We start from the raw sequence: 18821 nt of genomic DNA on the forward strand, positions 1-18821 counted from the left end.
CCGGCTCGGCTCCACAGGCGCCTTACGGCGCAGGCGCGAAGCCGTCGCCGGGGTGGAGGGACGGCCGCCACCCGCGGGTCCGACGCCCCAGGGACTGCCGTTGGCCTGGGGGGGGCGGGGCTGTGCGGGGGGCGGGCCCCGCGAGGGGGCGGGGCTCGCGAGGGGGCGGGGCTCCCGGGGGGGTTGCTGCGCCGGGGAGCTGACGGCGGCCGCCTCCCGCCTTCTCCCCGGCGCAGCTCCCCCCGCTCCCCCCCCCCCCCCCCCCCCCCCGCGTGGAGCGGAGCGGGCTTGCGGCCACACGGCCGCGGTGCCGCGGGGAGAGATGGAGACCTCGCCCAGCCGCCTCGGCGGGCAGCGGTCGAGCACCGCTTTACCCCCGACGGGGCGGGGGCCTCCCGCCTCAGGCCGGCGGCGGCGGTCCGGCGCGGCGGGCTGCGGCAACGGCCGGCGCCGGGCCCGCGGTGGCGGTGAGGGGGGCCGCGGCACGGCCCGCTCACCAGCTGCACGGCCGAGCAGGGCGGTGCTGGTTGGAGCCCAGCTTTGTAAGCGCGCCTGAAAACTGAGGGGCCGGGTGTGAAGTGAAGGCTTAAAGCAGACGGTCGAGGTAGAAACCTCCGGTATTTCTTTTGGGGTTGGGGTCTTTTTTTTTTTTTCCTTGCTCGGAGAGCTAAAAGGGGGGGGGGGGAAGCACTTCCGTGAGGTGTTCACAGATGTCGGGGAGCTGTCAGTGTTTTCTAAAGCGTCCCTGAACCTCGTTGCCTGCTCGTCTTCTGGAGCTGGGCAGCAGGTATTAGTATTTGGGCGAGTGGGGATCAGGGTGCACTGCAGCGCACAGCTTTTGGTGTTGCCTCCAGTGACAGAGTCTCTCCCCACCTTTCCATCCCAACTTAAAAAAAGAGTCTGCGCAGTATTTTTTTTAAGCTTAGCTTATTGCAAGTTTTATTTATTTATTTATTTTTTACAGGGGGCTCTAATTCTAGTCAAATCAAAGTCTAATTCTAGTCTAATCAAAACTTACGGACTGTATGTAGACAAAGAATGTCAGGGAAACCATTCTGATCAGAGATTCTCAAGAGTCTCACAAGTTTACAGCTGTACCTCTTACATCCAGGTATGAACTTTCAAATTGGGACAAAGTACAAACTCACAGCTTGGCTAAGTTAACTCTGCTTCCTGACAGAAATCACCATTTCTACTGGAAAATTTTCAAATAGCCTTGAAGTTAATAAAAAAAAAAAGAGGGAGCCTTTCTCTTAAATTAGTAAATTTTAGTAGGCCAGACTGACTCAGAATAGCAATGTCCTTCCCTTAAAAGTATTCCCTTTTTCATTAAAAAAGGGAAAAAGATTGTGAGTTTTAAAAGGGACCATCTGAAATCAGGCATCCTGCATTTTCAAGACCCTTGTCATTTTAGGGATTTCAGTGGTGTGTTTTCACTCAGGATAGGTGTGCAAAGGGAACGCTGCTTCAAAACTACTCCGCCTGACAGAAGAATTACCTAATAATCTAGTTTCATCTACAGCTTCCTTTCACACAGTAATACCAAAAATATTTTTGTGCCTAGTTTATCTTATGAGGTAAGCTAAGTCTTCTAAATTGAGTTCATGTTGTAACAAGTTTATTCTTCCACTGTGATTAAAAACTCTGCAGGACTGTGCTGTCTTATCCAGGGCAGCAACAATTACACCTCCCCACCTATCAGTACATGTGGAAATAGTTGTGTGGTAAAGCCAAGATACATACTCAGTCTTTAGAAGGTGCAGTGCTGCTCCACAACATCTAGCATATGATATATATAGACATCTGTCTACAGTTCTGTTTGTGTTTTCAATAAAATGTTTTAAACATAATTGTTATTAGCCTTTAAGTGTCAGAAAGCCTATTTTTGTTGATTGCTACTTTAGAAATTATTAATTTATATCACAGTCAGCAAGATATATTAATGCATCGAACATAACTATTTCTGGGATTATTCACATGCTTGTGGCTAGGAATTTTCTTATACAGCTGCTTGATTTGGATCCTCGCAGATTTCCTATGATAGGAGGTTATTGCTTTTATGAAGGGTGTGTAAATTATTTACTACTTATTAATTAATTTGCTTTCATGCATGAGGAAAAAGAAATGTTAGCTGCCAAATGAACAACTTCATGATTATTACTCCCAGAAGTACATGTCTCAGCTGCTGAGACATCCTTTACCCCAGTCTGTTTAAGAAACTTCTAGTTCTCATTATCCATAAGCAAAGGGGATGTATCATTAGCTACATTTGCTGACATATAGTACCTAATGTAAGAACATCTCAGTAAAGGAAGAAACCTCATGATGATGTGATTCTCAAGAAAACAGATGCTTGGGCTTGCTTACCTTTTCAATGTTTCAAACAGCAGGCACTCCACAAAGACATGCATAGGTAATTATTTTAACTATGTTGAAACAAAAACGTCAGCATGTGTGAACTATGTAGAAGAAACCGCCCACTTCGAAGCTGTTGGTTCTGTGCAGACTTGTAGGAGAACTGACATGGTATCTCATACTGGCTGTGGAAGCCCTTACTAAATGAGCTCTGCTGAACTGAACATGAGCGCTCTCTTATCCGTTTCAGGGATTCTGTCATGAAGTTTCTCTTCTCTGATCTGCTGTTCAAAATACTCAGCAACCGTTCTTTCACATGACCTACTTAAAGTCTGACACAACCATACAGAGTGCTCAAAGAGGGCAGTATGTTATCTCTATTGGCACTAACATATGTCAAAACGGCAGTCTTGAGGACTTGTGTTGAAAGATGCACTGTCACTTTATTGAAGGCAGGGCAGAGACCAAACATCCTGGACATCCTGGTAAGTCCCATTTTGACGCAGTTACAGAATACTCCTTCTTTACCAATTGGAAATGTTTTTTCTGTCCTCTATATTGTTATGTAATGTCCGTAGCATACATTTTTTGTCATTTAGGACGAAAGGCTTTGTTTAAAAGTAATCTATTGTAATGAGAAAAAATGATATATCAGTTGTCATAGAAAGTGAATCTTTCTGTTTGGTGTTTAAGCTTAGTATGACCATACAAATCAAATACATTTTCTTTATCTGACAAATAAGTTTGATAAGGTTTCTCAATAAAGACCAATGTGTTTTAATAAAACTAATTTATCTAACAAATTTGTGTTTGTTAGTTCACTAACCATGTTTCTTCCCATTTATGATCTGTGCAATAAGCCTCTAGAAATTCTTTTATGATTTACAGCTCCTTTAGATCTCCAGTCTTTCCCAGCAATAAAAGCATGTTAAGCAAAGGGAATTGGCAAACCTGAGCCTTACAGTGAAGCTATATCTGGATAGTGATGTAATTAACCATCAAAATTATCCAGCAGAGTAAAAGTGATCTTGATTTGGTCTTAAAAGAATATTACATATTTGAATAAATCTTTAAACCAGGTGTTTGTGGAGAAGCAAATTAAAGCTGCTTCCTCCTGCCCTTTAAAGAATTAAATTCTGAGATTCATCAGTTGACAGTACTTGTTGACATTCAGTGTTCCTAATGCAAACACAAGTGCTCTTCTCATTTTAATTTGCAATGTGCTGGGAAAATATAGCACATGACTTCTGAGAATTTAAGGTGCATTCCAGGTCAAATTTATTCCAAACTTGCATGTCAGTTTGTAGGGCAAAAGAGTGATTAATCTGCCAGATATGGCATATCTCAAACAAAATTGTTTTGTCGCTTGTAACACACTTTGTAAATAAAGGCTATTAAGATGATTTACGAAGTCTAGCATCATTGCCTAACACTGGAAAAGCATAAGTAAAAGTAACAAAATTTTATGGTTCAGACAGCTTATTCAAATACATTTTAAAGTCTCTTTACCAACAGACTGTCTGGTCAACTCAGCTTGAGGAACTCAGTAACTAAACTATTGAGATTAGCGGGTTGGCGGATGGAGTTTAGTGGCCTAAGAGACTACCGGACTCCAACTAGATTATCTGAAGCTCTCCTTCAGTTATGAAATTCTAAAGCTTCTTTTCACTCCAGCAAATAATATGACGTGGAATGTATCTCCCGTCCCAATCAAGTTCAGGCTTTTATGTGAACTAGAAGGATGAAACATACTTTGAGGATGTATCTGCTTGTACAGATTAACTTCTTCTTGACAAAAATATGAATAATTCTAAAAATCAGTTTTATTTTTACTTTTTAACTGGAAATGCATAAAACCCAGAAAAACCTCTAGTTTGTTTCCAATTACCACGATCATATTTAAGTATTTCTAATAGTGTTAGACTAATTAAAAGCAAAAGGAAGCTCTGGGAATAATATCACATTTTAGATATTTATTTCGGCTAATTTGTGCAAATTCATGCAAACATTTTGTCAGCTTGCTACCTAAAGCTTTGACTCTGAATTCTCTTTGAAGAAGGAACACACTTTTGGACCTCATTTATATTTTCAACCATTAAAAACATCCAGCATCTGTTGTCTGAAACATCCCATCATAAATCCCTGTTCTCAGTTGCTTTCCACTGTTTATCACCCTTACTAAAGTCACCACTGAATTGTATCTTAGCTTGCCGGGTGCCTGCCTGAAGCAGGTTTTTTATAGTTGTGGCAAAAATGGTGTAGCTGTTTTCAAGAGTGAGATTAGACATCCATTGTTTGCCATTGTTGCTAAAGGAAAACTCTTATAACCATTTAATGTGGGAGTTGTTACAGTAGCAAACCTAGGGATCAAACTTTGGTGGGGAAACCCATGTCAGGGCTCTGCTTTAGATTACCTAAAACTACTCAGGGCTGACCTTGGGGAAGAAACCTTGTATGAACAAATTCTTTAGAGTCCTGGTGAAGCTTTTACTAGAGATAAAAGCTCCATCCCATCACAGCTACTGTGTGACTAACGTCTATATATGAATCACTGAACAAATGAACTTGCTTCATGTCTAGGCAGCAGGGGTTTAGCAAGTTTTCCTTTTGCATTCTATCTGTTTGTTTGACCTGGGAGCTGGAGCTGAAGGCAAGGAGCATGACTTTCCTGACTTCAAGAAGAACGAAGATGCTTTATTCACAGAAGGAATCAAGAAAAGTAGTTGGGCTAGAAGAGGCAAAGCAGAAGAGCCAAGTTTGGGGGCATAAAAGAACCAGGCAGAAAAGTCTGTGATTGCTGCAGGAGCTCCTTCAGCAAGAATGGGAACTAAGATCCCTCATTTTCTACTGTCAGCAAACAGATGTGGAACACTTCAGCAAAGCAGGTGAAGCTTTGCACATGCAGAGGGACACCACCCTATAGCTACCATATGCTTTGTTAGTGAAAGGGACAGGGGCAATGGACCTAAAGTGCAATCATGAGAGTGTCTGTGTGGTAGCTGAGGTACTCCAGAAAAGATCTGGCTCAGGTGCTGCAGAGCAAAATTGATGCCAGTATGGTGTAATAATAGAGAATTTTCCGGTCTTTTTAAAAGACAAAGAAATTATACACTGGACAAGCTTTGCAAGAATCAGCACCCAAATGTTTAAAAAGGACACAAAAGTGTTCTTGGCTCATCCAACCGCAAAGATAAGGTATTGACAGGAGTGGTGGTCTCACAATAGCCTGATGTCAAGCCACTGATGGCTATGAACATCATTAGTTTGCATCTCAGGTTTCATCTAGAAATGACAAGAAATCCCACTGAGATCATCATTCTGCCACATACTGAGCTGCTGGTGAAACTAGCATTTCATAGGAAGCAGAGACTAGATCCTTACCTGAAGTGCAAAATGGAAGTCAGCCTTAACTATGTAACACCAGTGTATTCAGAATGCAACATTTTTCTTTCTCCCCACTTCAGAGTTGCCCTTTTTTTTTTTTTTTTTTTTTTTCCGGTTTCAATTTTGCTTTTTCTTCTTCACTGCAGGATTGCTCTTCTGAAGGAGCGTATCCCAGTAACCTTGCTTGGAAGTAGCAAAATTGTGGATAAAAGATGTATATTTGAAAATATAGCCCTGCATATTTCTTCACTTGCAAATGGCAAAAAAATTTAGGGGACACAAGTTACATTGTGAACTTTACAATCAGCAATAGATCCAAAGATTGTGCATCCTTTAAAGTGTCAGTCACAGCTCCTCATTGATATGACGTATTGATCACCTTGCTTTATTAATCTAAGTGCTTTTATGTGCCAGAAAACACCACTCTAATATAATCCAGGTTAGGTCATAGCTAATTTGTCTTCCTTCAGACCCCAGACTCAGAGAAAGGAGAGAATGGAAAGTAGGTTGAATGATAAGGAAATGTCAGGCTATGTATTACGATCATATAGCTATGATATGTATTATCTATCAAAATACATTAGTGTCATACATCTTGTGTACTTTAAAGCACATCACCGTGTCTGCAGTGGTCTCATATAGCTGGCTGTAAGGGTGTCAGAAATAGTATGCAATGTCCCATCTTGAGTGTGCAGGAACAAATCCCTGGGTCTTTTTTTTTTTTTGAGAGCGCTTCTGCCTTGAGATTGTGCAGGTGATTCAGCAAGATCTTGTTTTCAGTGATTCAAAAAAACTTTTGATGGAGCTTATGGAGTCTTCTCTGACACTTTTGCCACCATTGTGATGAAGAGTAGTTAACCAGGCACTTGCAAAAAAATATATCTAAATTCATCTGGTTTTCTGAATTTGAATTTACAGGTATCAAAGGAATAAAAAAAACCCTTAAATGTAGCAGTTCAGACTCCATCTTTTCATATGTTTCTTCAAAATCTAAAGCTCAAAAGATATTAGTATTTGGGAAGGTCTAGTTGATTTCTTAGGGAAGGACCTAAAAATCTTGCCTGAGCAGAGCTAGCATTTTGCATTCCTTCTCGTTTATTAATTCTTGTGGCTAACTGGCCAGGTTTTTCACGCTTCTATCAGCCAATGAAAATTAAAGACAGAATCAGTTAAAGATGTATGCGGTTTGCCTCCAACTGATATTGTTCCAAAAAATTATACCTGTCTACATTTTTTTGTGCAGTTCATGCAGGAAAAAACATCAGGGTCTGTGACTACCAAGGGAAATGGTGTTTTTCACCATTGCTACACACACACACACAATTATTATAAAATCCATATTTATTTTTTAAGTGTCATTCTTTTTACAAAGATGACCATACACATCTTTTTACTTAGCAAATTTGAAACATGCTTATACTCAAAATCATGTCTGAAATATATTGGCAAAAATATATTTTATTAATCTCTCTCTACTTTATAAGCTCTGCAGAAATAATGCCAGAGGAGAGGAATCCCAACCTTTTTCTAGTTCTTTTATCAACAGAATTATCTCAATTCTGACATTTATTGTTGGTGACTGCACATGAGTTATGCAGAACAGAGCTGACTTTCAGAGTCCAGTTTGAAATTGCTAAGCTGAAAGTGCTTTTTCAAGTTGTATGCTGAAGAAATTTCTCTGTCAATGGTACACAAACCATTCATGGGGGGGTGAGAGGGTGGGACAACTGTGCTTCAAAATCAACCTTTTATATTACGTTCCTGCTGACCTCACACAGACTCACCATCCTGACTTCTAATCTTCCCATAAATGGATGTGTGCCTTGCATGCAGAAAAGTTAAAGAGTCTTCATTAGCTGGAGAGCTGCCCTAAGTGAAGGGAGAGGGGGGTGTGTGTGTGTGCATGCATGCACATGTATTTGTCATAGTGCAATTCATACTGTTTTCTCCATCTCCTCAGAATCATATTTTCATCAAGCTCGTTTACCATGCTGTCCAGAGGATATACAGGATACAATAGAGAGGTTTCATCAGTTTTTCAAGATGTTTAGTAAAAGTCTTTTTAATCTGGATGTTTGCCACATCTTACGACATGGAGTTACTATGTGGGAAAGCAGCAGTTCTTGGTGGTTATTCAGAAGCTTTGGTGCTAAAGTGCTGATTTAGCACACTAAGGAGTGGCTGAGTAAAGAAAAGAAAATCAGGTAGGGGATGAGACAGGCACTAATCACTTTCTGGCAGCATCTAAAGAGCTTTTGTCATCCTAAGTAAACTTCCATCACATCCGTATTTCATTCATGTATGTGGTCAGTTTTCAGCTTTTATATAGCCCTACCCTGTCTATCCAGCCCTGTAATGGTTTTCCCTGTTATATTTGTTGCTTTCCCAATGTCCAGCAGGCATCTCAAGCAGTTCAAAAAAGTATAGCTGCTAATAGAACCTTTCTTGCCCCTTGCTTTAATTATATTTAATTTTCTCTTCCTTAAGTACCTTCACAGCATTAAAGATAGTTGTTTTTGCGTTCCATGATTTGTATGACTTTGCTGCTGTTTGTTCATCTGTCCTTGCCTGTGCTCATGGCTTTCCTGTCCTCTTTTTTCTGGTAGTGGTGACAGGATACAGGTTTTCTTTCTCCCAGAGTTGTCACAATGCTTTCTACTGCATCACTCCAGCTATCAAATTGTCTGGAAGAATCACTTCTGTCATGATGCCTACCAAAATGGTGAATAATATGGGCAAAGACAAAAGAACAGTGAGAACAATTTATGAAACCCCTTTTATTTCTGATATTAAGAAGACATGGATTCATCTTCAAAGCTATTCATCCTTTTGACCGTGGTACTTCTAAGTTCTTCTTCACTAGACATCAACAACCTTGTTGTTTTCCTAATTGTTTGGAGAACATTATAAAGCATTGCCAGAAATAAAGAGAAAAAATGGAATGGTGGAACTGAAATTGCCTTTGTGATTCCCACGCCTCTTAAATAATTGTATTCCTATTTGTCCATATGCACCTCTTTCAGAAACAATAGTATCCTCATTCCTGGCAAAGAATGCTTCCTTCCTTGGTTACAGCTGTGAAGACAGGGTTTGTACTTAGATGGAAAAATAAGGAAATGGATTGCTCAGTTGGTATAGTCTCCATTTTTGGAATCCCCTAAAAGCATCAGACTTGCCACCAACTAAAAGGAAAGGAAACATAATAAAGTTTTCAATAAGGTTTATGTCCTTTAAAATGGGAAACAAAGTGCCCCTTGCAGTAGCTGGAACTTATGTAGCATACCGTGAGCAAAATTAGAATTTCCTATATGCCCCTTGCGCTGGCCAAGCATTTAACAGGCAGCACACACGGGTGATGATAGATCTCTCCATTCCTCTGAGTATGGCTCTGTCCTGGTTATGTCCCCTCCCAAGATCTTGCCCTGCCCCAACCTGCCATTGAGGGAGGGGGCAAAAATGTTGGGGAGACATCCTTGATGCTGTGCCAGCGCTGCTCAGCAGTAGCCAAAACACTGGTGTGTTATCAACACCTCTCTAGCTACTAATGCAGAGCACAGTTCTATGAGGGCTGCTATGGGGACTATTAACTCCATCTCAGCCAGACCCAATACAGGCTCAATGATGTGGGATTAAAGGTTTACCTTGAAGAGTATGTGAGGGTTAGGATAGAAGAAGAGGGCTGGGAGCTGAGAGGGAGGAAGCTGAAGCAAATGGTTCATTGGCCGCTGCAACCTGGCAGATCAGCCTGTAAAAGGTTATTAAAGCCACTGTAGATTTGAAGCCTTGTGTGGCCTTTAGCTCCTCTTATCTCAACCACCGGACCTCTACCTGGTCATGGCTCAGCAGGATAGTTAGTCTGCATGGACCTCGTGCTGTCACACTGAGATCACTAGAGGTATCCAGGTTAGCTACTCTTCACATACTTGAGGTATACGCATACTCAAAATATGCAGTGTAGCACAGATGAGCACTGGTTTTGTAGTCTGCTCAGAAATGAAATTCTTACAGTGAGAATTTCATTTGCATAAGGAGTATCATGTTTTTTTCCTTCCAGTACTGATATCTTGTGTTGCAGTTAGCTCCCAAAGGGATGGAGGAGTGTCTTGATACAGGCAAATTTAAATGTTTGGAAAAAACTTAAATGAAACTTTGATGGGAAATGCTTTCACTCATCATAATCAGTGAAATACTTTTAGAATAACTTGTAAAATAGTTTTATAGATAGACTTCAAAGTTCTTCAGAATATTTTCTAAAGTGAAGATGTATTTGAAATTAATTGAGTTAATGTCAAGCTTCTAATATGAGACATCAACAGTCCTTGTACACTCCAGGCCCAGTTTACATTGTTCTTAACACTGGTCAGAGTTAGCAGCCTTGCAACAAATATCTGTATGGATATCAGGGTCCTTTTTCAAGTGTTTTCCTTGGAACAGGCTCTTCTATGTTTCTGTTATAAAATTCCATCTTTGTTTACCTGTTAATTCTAAGCCTCATCTTCCTTTTTACTTTCAAGTCAACAATACTGGTGTTCCCTATTTTCAACAGTTTAATTCCTCCTATTTTCAGAGGTATCATCAACAGCATTAACAAGACGCTGAAGTAATTTTAGTGCAGAAAATTGCCACTTCTATTGTTATGTGCATTTGTCGTCATTCAAAAGTAAATAATTTGTATTATTTACTTTGTAAATATACTATCAGTATTTTATGTGTGATATTCAAATCATGTATATATTTCCCACTGTTAATAAAATTCAGTACTAATGATCGAGTATCCAGAGCAGATATAATTCCCCAAATTCATTTAAAAATGGGAGAGGAAAGAATGCTTCTTTAACCCCTTCACAATTTCTGGAAATCTTCACTCTCTAACATTATCAGCATCTCATGGTTCACAGTGGCATAGGTGAGTACCAGACCTAGTATGCTTTGAAAAAAACTGCATATATATGTGTTTTGCATTTAATCTAGGATTTGCAAGGTTAATTGTATCAGTCTTTTTTGCATGCATTGATTATCTGGATCAGCTGCCCTTTCTGTGTAAGGATTACAGATTACACTGATTACAGGTATATCAGTCCTACTTCCATTGCTGGAAGGTACAGCCTGGTCTACAGGAAGCAGCACTGGTTGCTATTATTTTAGACATATAATATTTAGCAGAATAATGTAAGGGTTAACACACAAGTTCATGTTGATTTAATAGAAAAAATGTATTAGATTCCTGTCGTATTCCCCACGGCTATATTTCCCTGGGAGAAGACAGACAACAATGGTATATTGTTATAAGAAACTCGAAGTGTTTTAAGATGGAGGTTGATAAGTTTCTGGATGGGAATCACAAAACAAGATAAGAATGACTCTGAAGTTAGAAGTAAAAGCTTGAGATAACTGTTCTTTTGTATCCAATTTATTAGTGGGGCTGGTACCCAAATGCATGTTAGAGAGGAGATTCTGTGTGTTTGCAATGTTTTAGCCTCCCATTACAGGACTTGTGTTACTTAGCTGTGGAGGTTGGGTAGGGGGTGGTGGGCTTAGTGCTTAGCGAGGTGCACTACTGTTGCTTCTGGTGTTAGAAGCTCTTGGAACAACTTAGGAGCTTCTGGTCAATTTACTTCCAATTCTTACTACTGTAAGGATGTTGGGAAATGATCACTCCTGCTTTCTTCTTACGGTACACCAGAGGTACAGCTGTTGTCCTTTTTCTCTGTCTCATGTCTACAGGCAATCAGGAACGGTGTGCACTCTCAGGTATGGGATTATTCATGGAGTAGTTGTATGGCTCTTTTAAGACTAAGTGTCTGTTGCAGTGGTTCTTGGATTGCCTGGGACATCATTCAGTGACCTAAGCAGTCTTCTTCAGTCGTCTGTTGCTATGTTCTAGACTGTGCTAAGATCTGAATCCAGAGAATGAGAAGCAGTGCTTGTAAGCTTGGAAGGCTGGCTGTTTGTAACTGTGAACTGCTTAGGACTCTCCTTTCTTGGCCAAATAAAAGATTTCTTGAGAACTCCCAACTGAGCATTTGGTGGATGTTGAATGTGTAACAAGAGCTGGTTTTTGCTCTGAATATGAAGTACATTTTTGTTTTCTCCTATTTTACATGTAGATGCGGGAAGTGGCACAGCTCTTTCCTTGGGAGGCAGGCATTCCCTTTGTTTCTTGTACTTCACAGCTCAACAGCATGACTTGGTCTTTAAGAAAGACAAGTACTAGCATGCTGGTTGCATCACTTTAGAATTAACTAAAAAATCCAATGTGGTATAAATTTTCATTAAGATCACTGAAGGCTTTGTGAAATATACAAGATTGTAGAGGAAATCCTTTCAGAAAATCTCGTATGTATTAATGAAAGTATAGCAGAGTCCTCACACCAGTGTGTTCTGATGCACAGAAGTTTTTGACTTTAAATAGCATTTCTGTTCTCAGAAAAAAAAATTATACAGACATGACAGATTTTTACTTAGCAAATCCATTTCTTTGTAAGGATTTTATCTGCACACACAAGTGACAAAAGTAATTTTGCTTTGTTTTTTATTCCTGTTGGACATGGTAATTTTGTATGAGGTAATAAGCTGAATTTTGTTCCTTCCTATACATGGCCAACAGAATTTACTGCATTGCTAGCAAATATATTTATGTAAATTGATGAGAACACTGAAAAAGGGGCAAAGGTTTGGTTTGCTTCAGACAGGCTTCCCATGAGATTACCGGTGTTCATGCCTTTGATCTCTCCTCAAGGTTCAACATTAAAAGAAACAAAATCATATAAACAAGACTTTAAAGTTGCTGTCAAGTGGTTAATTGATTATTAATTTTTCCAGTTTACTTTGCTCCCACAAAGAAAAAACAGCCAAAATAATAATTGATTATCTGTGGGAACACTGTTCTTCTGCTAATAACTTTGTTTTTGGAGAAATACCAAGAGAAAACAGATTGTCTAAGCAAACATCATATACCACAGTATATAGGAACCTTGATATTCATGGTCTGTAGTCTGGCTGTTGTCCAGCAGAGTCTCTTCAGCATTTTGACTGGGGAAAGCTGAAGTTCGGTCTGCCAGAGAGGTGTTACTTTCTTTTTTTGACCTTGCCTGGGGCAGGAGGCCTCTTAGAGTGTTAAACAACCAGAACAATTAAAACCTAGAGCGGATTTCACCTAACCTATCATAAGCACCTAGAATCTAGTCTAGCATCTAGTCTAGTCTTCCTAGTCTCCTCTTATAGTCTACGGACAAATTTAAATACCCAGAAAGTGATTTATGTCATTGTAAGATAGGTCAGATAAATCGTCATTTGGAGAGGCCCATGTACCTCCTGTTGACTCTAAAAGAGCCCAAGTAAATTAACTTAGCTTTGGACAGCCAAATCCTAGATGCCTAAAGCTCAGGTAGGATGAATACTGAGCTGGGCTCCTAAGTAGGGGAATTTTATTCAGATGCTTAAATTTATTCACAGAGCTCTTAAATGTAAATTTGAATCCACGTCAAGGAGATTTCCAGAAAACTGCCTACAGCAGCAATGCATCAGTCTCAGAACATCCTTTTTAATTATACGATAGTCTCAGATGTGCTGCACATATTTAGTACACTTTTTAGAACAGTTTTTCCAAAGCAGAGGCTGTATTTGGCACTCATTTGAAGGAAAGTGTTCAAATGATGTAGAATCAGATTGGTTCTCTGTCTGTATTTTTCAAAGATCAAACAGAATCCATTAAAATATTATTGATTCAAACTTTGTGCTGAAGTACTCTCAATAAGACGTCTGTCATTAGCCCTCTGAAAGGGCTGATTAGACTCTGATGTGAGTTATGAGCATATAGAAGCTACGAAATCGTATTTGTGTACATAGTGAAAGGTGTAGGACATTAGCAGAGGGTAGGACTAGATGATCTCCCGAGCTCGCTTCCAGCCTCAGATATTCTGTGATTCTGTGATAACTGCACTTCTGGCAGTACATGTACGTACATCCCCTCCCCTCCTCCCCCTGTGCCATGACTTCTCCGTTGTTCTGTCTGCCCTATTACTGCACTGCCTCTTAAAAAAAACCCAGACTGAAACTGGCTTTTAAAATGTTTTAAAGAAACATTTTACTTTTATGTCAAAGAGACAAATTTGGCAAATGTCTGTCGTATATTTGAAAGAAAAGTAAGGAACAATCTGCGTCAGAATGGAATCCTTTACAGATTCACTAAACAGCCTGCCAGTAATAGACTACTATGCGCTTTTCCCACCAGGTGGGAACAGAAACACCATTATCACTGAACGCATGTCATATTGAATGAAAACAAACCCTAAGTACAGAATTGTGTAGTGAGGTTACCTACCCACACAGGGTTAAAAAATTTGATCTGCTGGTGTATTATATGTATTTAATTGACACTTTGCAATGATCAAAATCAGACATTCCACTGGCAGAGTACAGCATACAATTTTCCTTTTAATTTATATATCATTTTATGTGGTTATCAGAGTGATCATCTTTTTTTGCAAGGGACAATGAAGACAATCACATGAAAAATAGGCTACCATATTTTATGTTAGGGGATATTTTTGCTATTTTCTTTTTGTCTCTAAATACACAGTTCGTTTTCATAGGCTCCAGCTTATGAAAGCTTATGAAATGGTCCTTATTATCATTAAATGTATTTTAATAATTTAAAATCAAATCACAAAACTCTCAGCATGTGCAAACAAAACTAAATATAAAGAGAAGAGCAGTATCAATATTTTGAAAATTTCTGCAATCTTTTCAAGTTCAGTTTTCCAAGTAAGAGAAAGTTTTCACTGTTGCAACTGAGTTATAAGTGAAAATAATGAATTCCACATCATTCAAGATGTAGGATTTGAAGATAGGAAATGGTTTAGTATTTTAATACCAGACTCCTGAAGCAAGAGCTCGCAGACTGATTCATCTATATGCAACAGTCCTCATTGAAACAATATCTATGATTTTTTTAATTCATTTTTAACCCTGCAGCAATGCTTATGATTTCCTAAATAATTGGAAAAAGTTGGTGAATGAGACTATGGAAATCTTATTTGCTGAAATCAAAATATGAAAGAATTATTTTGATTGAATTAATTCCCTTTTGATTTTTTTTCTGCTTTGCCATATTGTGTTTTTAGATGAGTCAAACTGATGACGGAAGAATAAGTATCATCTCTTAATATTACATGTATATGATGACACACTGCCAAAATTCAAACTCTTTGACCGCATTACACTTGCTTATCTTTTCAAATACTGTTAATGGAGCTTCAGGGCTGTCAGAGATAATCAATCAGATAATAGATCATTTGCCTTTCAACTGTGCAAATGAATGCAATGGATGTCTATCATAAATGTTTTGATATTTCTGAGGTTGCCACAATAAAATATCCTTTCCAACAGAATACTCAATTATTTTGTCAGAGGAACAAATATATCATTGTCAAAACTTGAAACGTTTGCCCTAGCAAGCTATATAATTTTAAATCATGAACATTAGGTCTGTACAACTGACTGTGTTATATTGTTTTCACAATATGCTGATTGCCTGCTGTCTGACAATGAGCAATTCTGCATAAACTACTGTAAGTCTGCGCAGAAAACTTTTTCATTCATTTTGGAAAGTACACACTGTTTCCTTCTCTTAAGGCATGTATTTTTGCTTCTCAGTGTGAAATTATCATTGTCATCTATGATCTTGCAATTCAGGTTGGGAAAGTAACTGGGTAAAATTGCAGAAAGAATATGTAGACTCAGCCAAACTCGTAATCGTTATGTTTGCTCTGCATCCACTGTATTTTGTACCAACAGGCTCCAAGTATTGGCTTGCAATATCAAATTGTTAATTAATAGGGTAATGCTAGTTGAGATCAGTCTGAGCTATTTTGCAGATGCATTTTAATCTTACCTGGTATGTCTGTATAAAGTTTGTAAAGCAATATAGGGTCCTTCAGTGTTGAGGCTGCTTGGGTATTCACTGAATCTTTGTAAAAAAAAGCATTCCCAGTGTCCATACAAGGCAAGAGCTGCTATTTACACAGGCATTAATGAGCCTTTCCAGCACTCTTCTCCCTTGCATGCCATTTCTCTGCCTGGGTTGCAAGTGCAAAGACAAAGTCCCAATGGCACAACTGGCAAAGAATCAAACACAGAGCCATACCCCTGATAGCTAGGTCAAGATGCAGATCCATTTACTGAGGTCTCATACTTTTACAAATGAAGTCTTTCTTCATTTTTCCATGTCTCGGTGATTTTCTGCTCAGTGAGATAATATCCAAACCCAGAAGCTTTTCAGAAACAGTTGCAAACAGTTCTGCTTTATTTGATCTGCAAATACAAGCCATTAGGCCTAGAGTTCATTGGGGGTTTTTTACATTTTTTTTTTACTTCATCTTGTCTGCCTTTTACTTTGGAGAGAAAAACATCTGTATTACCTAAACAAGTGATGAATTGAAAGAAGATCACACAGTGTCTATATATATTTAGAGGGCAGCTGCATGTGAAATACACATGGCAGTTCTTTATTCTGATTTATTTATTTTGATTTACATTAATTCAAGTTCTTTATCAGAGGAGAGGTGTTGAACAGGAACCAACATTTGTTTTTACATTATAAGGCCAAGATTATGCTCCCCATTCAGTAACTGGAACAAGAATAGGCAGAGGTTTGAGCAGTTTCCTTTCATGCTTAAATGGTACAAAAAACCCCTTTCAAATTTCTAAAATGCCCAGGTGCTTTGCAATGGGAGGCATAACCTTATGCTTCTAACAAACAGTTCAGGTCAACTGTCCCAGCAGCAGCAGCATATTACTGCCAGGTATTTGCTTGGTGTTCTGCAAGGAGCAATAGGCCAGTTCCCAGCACAGAAGTGTCCCCAGCAGCCAAACTACTGTTTTTGTCACACATGTTAGCAATCTGGGCAGCACCGAGTGATGGATGAACAGAAGAGTGACATAACCTTCTCATCCTACCAGTGATCTTTTCAAGTTAGGACTCATACATTAGCAGTGGGAGAAAACTGCTGCTGCTGCTCCATTCAGCCACACAATTGCAGCTATAATTGCAGTGAGTGCAGAAGGCCCACACAGACTATTATTAAATTTCCCCTAAGTCTTAGTTTGGGCATAGTGGGACTGAAAAGAATGTAATTTAACTATATGCCTCAGAGCACAGTACAGCGCCAGTCTAAGGAACGGTGCTTTGCAACTGTCCTCTGAAAACAATGTTCTCCTCCTGACCATAACCCATGATAAAGTGCATTACCATCTTGGATAGGATTTTTCAGCTGAGAAGCAGAATGGAACACTAGAAATTCTCATCATATTTCATTTTTTTCCTGTTCTGTCCTCATTCAAATTACATCCAGAGATTTCACTGGCATAGACAAAAAAGAGTTACAAACCTGTTCTCTGAAAAGAACTCAGCATTGCTATTCTGAACTAGACCAAAGAAATTTGGGGAACTAGTCAAAGCTAGCACTAATTTTTAATTGAAAGAAGAAAACAATTACTGCTTCCTTGGTGATAGGATTATTCTTCCCTCATAATGCTCAAATGGATTTCAAGGAAAATGCATCTTCAGGTAGATTATGGAAGTCATAAAAGTGTTTGGCTTTGCTGACAGCAAAGCCACAAGAAAAAAGAAGTAAAAATATCCTGAGCAGCCTGTGTGGTAATTATAAACACATACAGAGTAGGCTTCTCATCGCCGTCGGTCCTCCTCTTGCCAACTGATCCATCTGGTCACCATGAAAGTCCTCTCATGTGATTTCTGTATGAAGTGTTGAGGTGTTTTCTGAATATTGACAATGGTCTCTTTGTATGCTGAGCAGAGCAGGGTATACTCTCAGTCAGTCAGCTGATAGGGGTAACCAAGAGAAATTCTTTTAGTTTTTTTCTGGGTTGGCAGTTGGAAGAAAGGTTATTGTTAGAATTTTATAAATAAATTATTTTTTCCTGTTCAATATAAAAAGGGAAAGAAAAGGAAAATTAATCATAAAATCAGTAAGTGACATTTGAAGTATTCTAACACCAGCAAAATTTCCTGAAGTATGGCTTAATTCATGAAAAGAAAGATAATTCTTCAAGCAGTATCACGTGCTTTTTCTCTTTCCAGAAACAGAAACTTCATTTGCTTTCTCTAGTGAACCCAGTCTAATTTTTCTCTAGGACTGCACAGGAGCTATGAATTCAGATGGACCAAAGAGGCCAAAGAGTGTTTTGGTATCCCTCACCTCTCACAGGAGTGAAGAAACAAGTGATGCTGCTAAAAAGAAAAGAGTATAAGGACTCTCACTAACTTGTACAAGTGTCTTTTCACAGAGTCCAAAAGATCGTTGGTAATGAAGTCTGGGTACTGCAATAATCGTACATCCCCCATCACCAAGGAGAAAGTGCAATCAGCAGGGTCAGGGTAGGGATACATGCCAAGCCCTCCCGCTGGACCCACATCTATCCTAAGACTATTTAGCAAACAGCCAAAGTTAGCTGGGGACAAATGCTGCTCTTGCCCACAGCATGTTTGTTATCCCCACCCGCTGAAAGGAATCCTGCGCTTGGCACCAGATTGCTGGGAACACAGAATTGCTCCCGTCTGCTTATTCCTCAGCCCATTGTAGTGCCAGCCAGAGCAGAAGTCAGCCTATGGAATTCGGATTTCGGAAACTAAGCAGCAGTAATTCGGCATTTTGCCTCCACACTCCAGCAAATAGGTCTTTCTAAAGCATGGGGGTTTTATTTTAAATTTTGTCTTAGTGTCTGGTTAGCAGAAGATTTCATCTGTTCAATATCTCAGGAACTCTTTTTGACCTCAATTAATGCTTTGAGGAACTAAGCTAATAAGTGTTTGAGACATTACTTTACCATCACAGGAATATATATATTAGAAACATGTGGTTTGCTAAAATGGTCTTGGAACGGTTTCTGCATGCCTCTGTGTCCCCTTGGATCATTACTACCATTCTTTCTGTGCTGGCATTCCAGAGCTGCTGATTCACAGCCTACATCTGGTTCAGTAGCGTTCTTGCCAACTGAAAGCCTGATGCATTATTTGGACACTTAACTTGCTCGAGTCATTCTCCCTCTATCACTGACTT

At 39.4% G+C, this 18821-nt stretch overlaps 1 long non-coding RNA gene across 3 annotated transcripts; it reads left to right on the forward strand.

Annotated features, from left to right (window-relative positions):
- Positions 1-268: 268 nt before the first annotated feature.
- LOC115339131 lies at positions 269-9081 on the forward strand. 3 transcript variants are annotated; one of them, XR_003922648.1, is made up of 4 exons: positions 269-604; positions 2606-2840; positions 7838-7943; positions 8346-9081. It is a non-coding gene; the product is annotated as an uncharacterized LOC115339131 (long non-coding RNA). The 3 variants fall into 3 exon arrangements; XR_003922647.2 differs by lacking the exon at positions 269-604 and adding an exon at positions 1893-2066; XR_003922646.1 differs by lacking the exons at positions 269-604; positions 2606-2840 and adding an exon at positions 4943-5240.
- Positions 9082-18821: the final 9740 nt, after the last annotated feature.

Source organism: Aquila chrysaetos, chromosome 3 (genome assembly GCF_900496995.4).
Source record: "Aquila chrysaetos chrysaetos chromosome 3, bAquChr1.4, whole genome shotgun sequence".
In the NCBI taxonomy this organism is placed as follows: Eukaryota; Metazoa; Chordata; class Aves; order Accipitriformes; family Accipitridae; genus Aquila; species Aquila chrysaetos.